We start from the raw sequence: 11047 nt of genomic DNA, 5'->3' as shown, positions 1-11047 counted from the left end.
TCTATCCCATTTCTGAGCATTTTATGTGTACATATTGGTGTCACTGCATATGGAGAATATACATCTACTAGTGTTGTTATAGGATGAATAATAAGTCGTTTGGTGTCTTTAATTTTAAAAATTTTGGCCCTTGGGACTTTTTTGAGACGATAAGCCAATATCTAAAAGAAATTCCTTGGCTCAAAGTATCTGTGATGAAGGATCGGTGGAACGGAGAAAAATTCCCTCCGGCACCGGGATTCGAATCCGGGTTTTCAGCTCTACGTGCTGACGCTCTATCCACTAAGCCACACCGGATTTCAATAACGATACTGGATTGAATCCTTTCAATTTAAGCTCCACCTCTTGGTTTCCTTTTAGTGGCCAACCCTCATACATTGTGTCGCAGATGTGTGAGCAGATGTACACGCATTACGAGTGGCTAACTGGCCGGGATCCGACGGAACGAGCACCGTCTTAAATCACTGTGATTATATACGCATATCATATTATTGCGCTGTACCGAAGTACAGGAATTCTGCGTTATCATATGATGAAAGCTCGGTGAGGCGAAGAAATATTCTATCCGGAACCGAGATTCGAAACTGGGTTTTCAGCTCTACGTGCTGACGCTCTATCCACTAAACCACACCGGATTCCAATTCCGATGCCGGATTGAGTCCTCTCAGTATGTACTTCGGTACATCGCAATAATATCACAGTATCTGTGTTGGTCTAGTATTGCATGTTTTCATATGTTTTCTTTAATGAAATTCTATCATAAAAATAGAATGAAATTTGTAGCTCAGCCACATGATCATAATACAAGACGAAATGAAATTCTTAAATTAGTTGAACCTAAATATTTCACATCTGTTGCTTTACTACACAGTACAAATTATGGTCCACGTCTATATAATTCGATAGTAAAATTTCATCCAGAATTGACTACATTAAGCAATGAAATTTTCAAATCCAGAATTAAAAAATCTATCTTATCTTGGTTACTATATCAACATGACCTGTACTAATTATACTATTAATAATAATAATTTAATATTAACCCACCAATCTCAACATCGTCTCTTCTTTCACTCAGTTATTATTAGTATTATTATTTACTAATTTTATTATCATCTTTATGTGACCTTATTTCTTAAGTATTTTGTCTACAAAGTATGTTTATCTATGTAACGGAACTGTCCCCGAACACGAGCTTTGCTCTTTCGGGGTATTTTAATGTAACGTTTATATGTATATGTTATTATTAAATAAATAAATAAATAAATAAATAAATACACAAATAAATAAATAAATAAATAAATAAATATATCATATCATTTTGTGATATAGATAACGCTTTACAGAAGTTATCAGTATGTTTGCATATTTCAGGTTTTGTACTTGTACTTGCAGCAACTATGCGCTTTTCCTGTGTCAGTAGACCTACTCTCTTCGTTTTCAATGAATTCACAGACATTTTACGCTTCCTTGGTTTACCAGTACATTGACATACTAATCTCATATATGTCAATCAATATTTAAGAGTTCACCATAAAGAGATGTAACAAAAAGTACCAAAATGTAACACAGAATAATATACCACGCACAAGACAGCTATTACTGAAAATGTAAGAACATGACTTTATTCAGTCCCTGCATTGGGTGACTGCGTTCATGACGTAACAGCACATAGCCACATCATTGGAAGAGGCGTTGGTACTTTATGCTATGAGAGGTATATTTTGCTGTAAAATATAAACTTAGACTACCTATGCACACGGAATTAGGCATATTTCGAGAAAAATTCTTGTATCTCTAAATCCCGGAACGTAACAGGTGTATGAGCTTACACATTTAACTCATTTTTTAATTGAGGATTTGGTACCTTTTGGAAAAACCTCTAAATATTTTGCTACTTATGACAGATATTATTCATACTAGGATTACTTCATAACACACAGATACATTTTTAATATCTTTTTCCAAATTCCAAGTTGTGAATTTAAATATATCCTTAAGAAACCATAACCTTTGGTATTCGATGACGCCATTACCTTAAGCAAATTTAAAGATGTCAAAGGAAGACTAGGGCAGAGTAGTTGAATAACATTGTCGTCTTTCAGTTCTGCAACATAAGCCTCGCATCCTACAGTGTAATTATTAATTTTAACTTGTATATGATATATATTTAAAAACTGAAGCAATGATTCAACGTAGATCTCATTCATTGTTTAGTCTGCCAAGTAGAGGTAAGCCTAAAATATTATCTCAAATTGTCGATTCCTGACATTTATCGTGACCACTAAATAATAATAGTTAATGAGTACCAAAAATATTAAAAATTATATCACTCTGCCAAGTAATATACATGTCTATTATTTGTAACACTGTACATTATGCTTTTGCTGAAAAGCTTGACGACAGAATTTTTTTTTCTTCGATATTTAATGTTCCAAATCTTTTACACTGAGAAGCAATATCTAAACACGAGTTTTTAATTTAGAAATTAAATTGAGCTTTTATTTCCGTTACAGTTTCTGTAATATTATGCCCACATCATAGCCCTTACCAGGAGCCCAGGAGCTGCAGCCCTCGACACGTTGAATGATGATTGTAAAATTAAATTAGTTTTAATATAATAGAATCTATAACATATAATGGTAACTGCATTAATTCTTTAAAAAATCTCTGCATATAATATGTGTTTCAGTATGTTAAATACGCAATGATTAGAGCAATTTTCATAATGACATTCAGAAGCAAAGTTTACAAGCTGTAAAATTTACTGGATATTTCATACAAGTAATGACGTCGGAATATAAATATAAAATTGTTTTACTGCACACAGAAGCTAGTATGATATAACTCAAGTTAAATTCAGAGTTTTGGAAAAAAATATATAAATGTCCTTCATATCAAATAAAAGCCGTATTGTGGAGACTACTTTAGTAATTGAGCTAAATTAAAAATCACACTCAAGCACATTCCTGGATTTACAAATTTAATGTGGAATAAGAAAATAATTCACAATTTACTAACCCTCAATTCGACTTCAAACAAAGCGCTTTCTATTGCGACCGCGGAAGATGGATTCAACATTCCGCAGATAGTAATGTTTACGCTACTATAAAACAAATAAATACCCGCGAGAAATACCGCCTCGTATATTCAGGGATATATATTCATAAAAATATATAGTGAAATGTACCAGTCTAAAAATGAATTTTCTCCAGCTAAATTAAGATGCACACTGTGCATCGTTGGGAACAAAATAGATGGATCTTACATTTTATCTGAATATCTTATTGATGCAAGTTATAGGACGTTTCTCCGTGATGTTCTACCTGATCTACTAGAAAATCTACCACAGGTTATGCGACAAGTGTTGTGGTTGTAGCATGATGGAGCGCCAGCTCATTACAGTCTGATGGTTAGGCAACAGTTAATACACCATTTTTGGATGACGTCGGATCGGTCGAGGTGGACCAGTATCCTTGGCCAGTAAGATTTCCGGATATAATTCCTTCAGATTTTTTCTTCCCTTCTCAATATACACGAATTTGCTTTGTGTTTATAACATACCGTATAAAATAAACAAACAAGTACACTTTTCAACATTTGTGATTGCACTTTATGTCAAGAATTACATTTAAAAGAAAGAACACTAGGAACATGAATTCGAGTTTCTTTGTTCACGTATACGTACACTTTTACAATGTTAATAATTAATATGCATTTTTTAAAGAATATTTGCGTTTACAGTAGGCGTACACATTGCAAATTAAACAATACCTACTCTAAGTCTTTGTACACATTGAATAATAAATACATAGTATTGCTAAATATAAACAAAAAATCGTCCAAAATTTTTAAGACGTACAGTCTTGTATTTCCCTCTCGAACCGGCTTACGTGAATGAATGCAGAAAGTAATACTTTTAAGGCAGAGAAGTTGCCTATTTAAAAGGCGTCATTGCTGGAAGGTGTTTCGATTTTTAGCCTGCCAGTGACTGCGCCTGCAGATTGAAAGTATATAAATAGTTATTCTAAAAGATTCTCAAACTGTGTTCCGCGAGCCTTCCAGTAATGAATTTTATGGTCTATTTAACCTAATAAAACGTGGAGATACATAGTTCTTATCTTGGATCAGTTTACATTTGATTGTTCTATAGTGTTCTGATGTCCGTGTTCACCGCTTTTACACCGTATATAATAGACATGAATATGCTATTCAAAAAGCTGTTAAAGCAGCATCCAGGATAGGCATATCGATAAATTATGCTCTGCGACTAAGCGGTGTTCATCGAGAAAGGGAGAGAAGTACGGATTTCTTAAGTTACTTTTCAGGCTTTCTAGTTTGATGATTGCTTTCTAGATAATAATGGCATTATAGCCGAACGACGAGAGAATAAGAGAATTCACCGAATACATTCTGGACCCCTACGTATCAGAAGTCACCAGTTTCCTTTCTCTGAAGTGGACAGACTCATCACCAACAACAGCTGCTAATCATTACATAGAAAACTTAACAGTCATTTCTACATTTCAACGCCAACCATTGAAATATTTAATCATTTCATTAAAGTTCTTAAACAAATACAGAGAGACATCTACTTGTCGCTTGAAGCTTTAGTAAATGGAATAAATATTTAGAAAATAAAACACTTGCATTTCGGAAAGAACAGATTACTCGACTTGAGTGTGTAATGACTGCTTGTTTTATATTCCTGCCATTTGCCTATTTGAACAAGTTAGCATTTAATGTTTTAAACACATTTTAAGTTTTATAACGAAATTATTCTAACAGAGGCTCATCAATACTTTATAGGAAAGTATATTGTGATTACTTTCACCAGTTAATACTGAACTAAGTTTACAAATACCTAGTTGACTACTAACTGTGCAGTCCTAACTGGCGGCTCAAGTTCTAGTAATGGACTGCATTTTACATGTGTGCTTATCAGTGACTCGTGGTGGTTTGTACTTTGTACGTTTCTATGTGACCTTGATCCGCCAGTCGAAATGCACAGATAATAGTTTCAGCTTGGGAGCCATCTTCAGAACTGGTTAGCACATCACAATGAAACCCATTTTTAATCATAGACGAGTAATTTGTGGAATTACGCACGTAAGCCTATATTAACGACAGTCCTATGTTGGTTAAAATGGCTTATTTACAAACTGAAAGCACGTTCACTCCCTCAGGTAAAGAGGAGGCAAATTAAATACAGTAGTCTCATGTGAAGAGGGAGCAATTTACGTAATTCTGTGACCTGCGGAGGCAAATTACCGTCTTCGGGACTTGAACCCGAGACAGCTTCTTTCACTGTCATACATATTAATCGTTACTCTGTAGCTGTGGACACAGTTTTCACATTACCTATGAAAAATATTATCCAAGCATAGTTTTAATTAAGTTAATATTTTATTTTGTTGCGATACTTATTCGCCTGACCAGTTCTATTCTTCAGGGAACACATGTTCGTTTAGTGCTGTATATAAGTATATTTACTTTCGTTTAGAAAGATATCCATTAAACTTAAACATTCTCATTTTTATGATTGTATTTTCTAAAAGTAAAATAATTTTTTAACAGTATTTGGCTGTCAAATTCGGTTCTAGAGGTGTGAGTTTGAAAAAAAATGTCAAAATATGAGTAATATATGTACGGTAACAAAACTTTAACGTATCATTACTTTACAATTTCAGTTTGAATGAACTCATTGAGCTAAATAGGACAAAACTGAAGGAAACAGAAAATATGCATTTGCTGCTGAGTTTACATGACCACAAATGCAGCATATGCTTTCTCGGCAACAACGCAGCTATGCACATGTGCATTGCGTTATCACGATATGCCAATACCGTCAAAAAAAACTTTTTTGAATTTACCTTACGCAACAAGTAGGCTATCGCTTATTGTGCTGATGTGCAAACATGAAATACAATTTTTTCTCGCTGCAGTTACTTCGTAGCATTTTATGCTAAGGATATAGGTTGTTGTATAGTGTACACTATTGTAGCCTACATCGAATGGCAGGCAATGCATGCTTTAGTCTTAGTGGTAGTGTATAGTACCGCATTTCAATTTATAGAGTAATTAGGGAAATAACGTGGCTTCAATATAGGCCCAAAGCATTTTAGCGAATTTATTTTAAACAAATGCTCTTTCAGAAGAGCAGGGTATCATGGTCATAAAAACATTTTAAAAAATATCTTAAAATTATTACTTTCTTTAATTTTGCCCTAATCAATTTCAAGGATTTTCATATAAATCACTTCTTGTATTTCTTCTCATTGCTGTACGAGTTTTTGAAATGTTTAATTAAATGTGATTTTAACATTGAAAGCAATAAAATCATTAAACAGTTACTGTTTAAACATTAATCACTCTCGAAAACGTTTCAACCCAAGAACTTCCTGCACGATAAGATGCACGGAATTCATTTATCTTCTTCTATCCTAACAAGAGTCAAACCGCAGTGGACTTCGTTATTTTGTAGTTAAGTAATTTATTTTTATTTTTATTACTATTACTATTATTATTATTATTATTATTATTATTATTATTACTACTACTATTACTATTGTTATTATCGTCGGTTTACAAGCCAAACACATTAAGTAAGTTTTTCATTTTTCACTTAATTGCACCAACCTCTGTGTTTTTTGCAACTGTATCTACTGGTAATATCCGTTAAGGGGTTAGATACAACTTGCAGCAGTAAAAGTTTTGGAAATATTCAACATTTTTTTGCTCCATTACTGTATCTTGTACATCAATAAAAATTTTTATGTGTAAAATACTTTCCTTCTGCTATTTGAAAAAAAAAATATTTTTACCAGTTAAAATATATATATATATAAATATATATATATATATTTTTTTTTTTCAAAATTGAACATGTTGGCAGTTCACTGTGCAGTGACGAAGCGTTTCCCTCATAACTCATAAACGTATTAACTTTTTCATGTTCCCTCTCCTTTATTTTATTGATGAAACTCATGTTTATAATATCATGCTCTTTCAACTACAATTCTTAATAAATAATATAAATTTTTTATTTTGTGTTAGAAGAAAATACTGATATTTGACCATTTTTAAATGAATTTATTTTTTATCAATCTATCAAAGGTAGAGAAGTGATATTATATCATATTGTAGATATCACATATATATATATATATATATATATATATATATATAAATACACACAAAAAGTTCCATCATACAATGTTGTATAGTTTTTTAGTTATGTGCGGAACGCTTCATCACTGCACAGTGAGCTGAATGTTGAAGAAAGAAATGTAAATATTTTTTTAATTGAAAAAAATATTTTTTTTCATATAACAGAAGGACATTGTTTTACACATACTAATTTTCATTATTGTACAAGATACAGTAACGGAGGAAAAAATATTTTAGTTTGACTTAACTTTATTTTTTACTGTTAAAAATTTGTGTTTTCTGTCACACAATGATCATGATTATTATTATTGCCATGTTTGAGAACTCTAAAAACAAGTTAAAATGAGCCAGTGTGTAACTTTCCTAAACTATTGTTCTATTGCTCATGTTAATAAAATTGTTGTCGGTGTTTGCGGTATTGTTTATTCAAGTGTGTGACTGTGATGGACAAATTTCTCGTCCCATTAACGCCTAGTGGTCTATTTATAGACCCTTGCATACTCGACTACATTACATTTTTTTACTGGCGCCACATTGACTCAATATTAATGATCATCATAAATATATCATGTAAGATGTTAACTAAACTTGCCAACATTTTGTCTTCCTTCAAAAATAAGAATTCATAAAGGTATCTTAGTTCACATTTGTTAGGTATAAAATCATGTTGCACTGTGTAAAGAATAAGATTAATTTTCGGTGTTACATTATCTCGATATTATTATTGGTTTGTGATTTAGTAGTGTCAAGGTTACTACTATTGCATCGCACAAGAAAAACACAAATGTATGTAAAATGATTGGAGGAATGCACTGAAACAGCTAAGGTCTATAAATAGACCGCTGGGCGCTTATGATATCACGTGAAAATAACAGTAGAGAGAGGTGTGTCATTGCACTCAGCACCGCAACAGATGATATCAGCAAGTGACTGTCGGCAGTAGTATTGTGCTATTGCAAGTAGATTATAATCTGAAAGTTGCCTTACTATTCGATCCCCAGAACGTGTTATTTTATACCCTAAATTGGAAATAAATGTGATACGGTGTACGTCTGCAGTATATATATTTTTGAACAGTGAATTTATTCCTTTTTACTTCTAAGTGGCCTATAAAATTTGCAATAACATTTTTCGTCCAATAATGAAAACCACGCCTCCTATTCTCACCAACATATAGGGCCTAACAGTAAACAGGAAAAAATTCAATATTGTAATGGTACGATATATTGCTTCATTTTCTTTCGCAATATAATGTCAGATGGTATGACTTTTGACTAATTTCTTCTGTGGCTAACATCACATTGAGATTTTCTATTTCCCTGTGTAAAAAATCACTGGTAACGACACAGCTGAAATAACGTCAGTAATAGGCACGACTGACCTAGTCTTTGGCAGCAGAATTGTGCTGAATATGCTCGATTGTATTGTACATCCTCGGGCTCACGACACATAATTTGATCATTCTTTTAGAAGTAAAGACCTTTTGCTCCACACTCAGGATCTTGATTTCCGGGCTACAGAAGCTGTGAGAGGAAACAGAATGGACGCCTGTCCTCTTCAGAATACGATATTACTGCAGAATTCAGTACGTGAGTCCTACGATTATACATTTGACACTAATGGTGAAATTCTGTTCATGAAGTTCGGGATGACAACAGGTGTGTACCTGTAGGATCAAATTTTGATGTAGTGGTTTCTGCAAGCCTGGTGGAAGAGATATGTAAGATAGAAGATAAGTGTGCAGCAACCACAGGTCATATTTTATTTAGTAGGTTATTTTGCTTAACGATTTATCAACATCTCAGGTTATTCAGTGTCTGAATGAGATGAAGGTGATAATGCCGGTGAAATAAGTCCAGGGTTCAGAACCGATAGTTACCCAGCATTTTCTAATATTGGGTTGAGGGAAAAACCCGGGAAAACCTCAACCAAGTAACTTTCCTCGATCGGGAATCGAACTCGGGCCACCTGATTTTGCGGCCAGACGCGCTAACAGTTACTCCACAGGTGTGGACCACAGGTCATAAAGCACTACAGTAAGTACATGGGTGGAGTGGACCATCATGATTAGTTAGCAGAAAAATCTGTGGTTTTAAGCCAAAAGTTGATAATATGTCCATAGCTTTATTATTGGACATATCAACTTTTGGCTCAACACCACAGAAATATGCCACTTCAATACGTGGAAAAAAGTGGTACTAGGATCTCTTTGTCAGAATGCTGGCTTGGCTATAGTAAATGGTTGGATTATCTACAGAGAAATACATTGGACGAGACTCCCTGGTCGAACTTGAATTCCGACGATGCTTGGTTGTTCAATATCTCAAGATGTTTTTAAACTGCAAAAGAATGGGCCACCCTATTTCGTCACCTCGAGTAGTGAAATTTGATATGAGGTATAACAGTAGAGGTCATTTCATGACAAAACTACCCTCTCAGAAACACTGCCGGATGGAATGGTGTAAATGCAGACCAGTAACATTCCGCAAGAAGTGTGATGAAACTCTCTGTCAAAGAGGTTTGAGCCTTACCACACTCGGTAAAGACAGACATTACCATAATAAATATGTTTCATTATTGCGGCAGCATTGTATTGCTGCATTAAATACTAAAACTGTCATAAATAAATTTATTTATATATTGGTGTAAAGGTATCTGGCTGTAATACATTAAATACGAAATATATATATATATATATATATATATATATATATATATATATTATTGCTAATGAATACGCAGATATAATAAGTGCCCAGAGGTCTATTTATAGACCGGGTGATTTTCAGCTACTTGGTGCACGGCAGGAGAAACAAAATATATGGTTGGCATCTTATGGATTTAATTTATAGAATAGACACATTCTTTTCGTTTTTTAATAGAAAATAATTTGGGCTTCTATGGGTTATATATTAATAGCAAAAGTTGAAAATATTCACATTTTCATAAATCCATACTATCATAAGAAGGAATATATGAGACGAGTCAGTGGCTGTTCATTTCTATATGAAGAAGATAATAAAAAATAACATTTACTCTGCAAAATCTGAAACTATGCAAACTACTTGATATTTAACTTTATAGCAACTGTAGCCACCGTAAAACTATTGCCTTCAGCACCCGACAACCTACAGAATGATGGAGGTGAGAAAACCTTTACTCTCTCATCATTACTTCAAATTCACCCAAAAGAACAGGGTATCATAACCGATAAGTACTGTACAATGAATTTCTTAACTTAAATTGGTTCAAAATACAATGACCAATAAAAGCAAAACGATATAAATGAGACCTTCGTGCAAATGAATATGAAAAGAAAAATATTGTTTTATTAAAACATCTTCTGAAGAGAAGAGCAAAAGAGAAACTGAAAGCTGTAATCCCTGTCACAACTTTATTCAACACAATTGGCCATTTCTGAGACAAAGAAATATAACCTTCTGAAACTATGGGAGAAAAGTATCATATATTTAGCTCTACTTATGTCCTCACAAATTTTTTTTATTAATATAAACTGTAGGCTATATTATATAAATTTACACTTACAGACGATCCGCAGGTAGATGATGATGATGCTATCATGGATGCAAGTTGTGATCCATAACTTAGTGGCAGTAACGATACCTAGTTCAGAAAGAAGTGTATAAGGTTTTAGATTCCTACCTGCAATAGAGTCCAATTAATAGTGTTGATCGTGAATCTGATGATTCCATTAAAGACAAAGACTGAATGTCACCAAGTAAAAGCAGTGATAGCTCACAAAGTTCTGTTCAACACGAATAAAAAAAAATGTCTTCAAAATTGAACCCACAGATAGAAAGAAATATAAATCAGGATATCATACCCGAGGCATATTGCACAATACATTTTTCAACTT

The 11047-nt window shown here is 33.3% G+C and overlaps 1 long non-coding RNA gene across 1 annotated transcript in view; it reads right to left on the bottom strand.

Moving 5' to 3' along the window:
* LOC138711852 (uncharacterized) overlaps positions 1-11047 on the bottom strand; it is a 40617-nt gene that overhangs the window by 16647 nt on the left and 12923 nt on the right. The window lies entirely within an intron of this gene.

The sequence above is a fragment of the Periplaneta americana genome, chromosome 13 (assembly GCF_040183065.1).
Source record: "Periplaneta americana isolate PAMFEO1 chromosome 13, P.americana_PAMFEO1_priV1, whole genome shotgun sequence".
NCBI lineage: Eukaryota > Metazoa > Arthropoda > Insecta > Blattodea > Blattidae > Periplaneta > Periplaneta americana.
The sequence above is the reverse complement of the archived record's forward strand: the minus strand, read 5'-3'. Positions and strand labels throughout refer to the sequence as shown.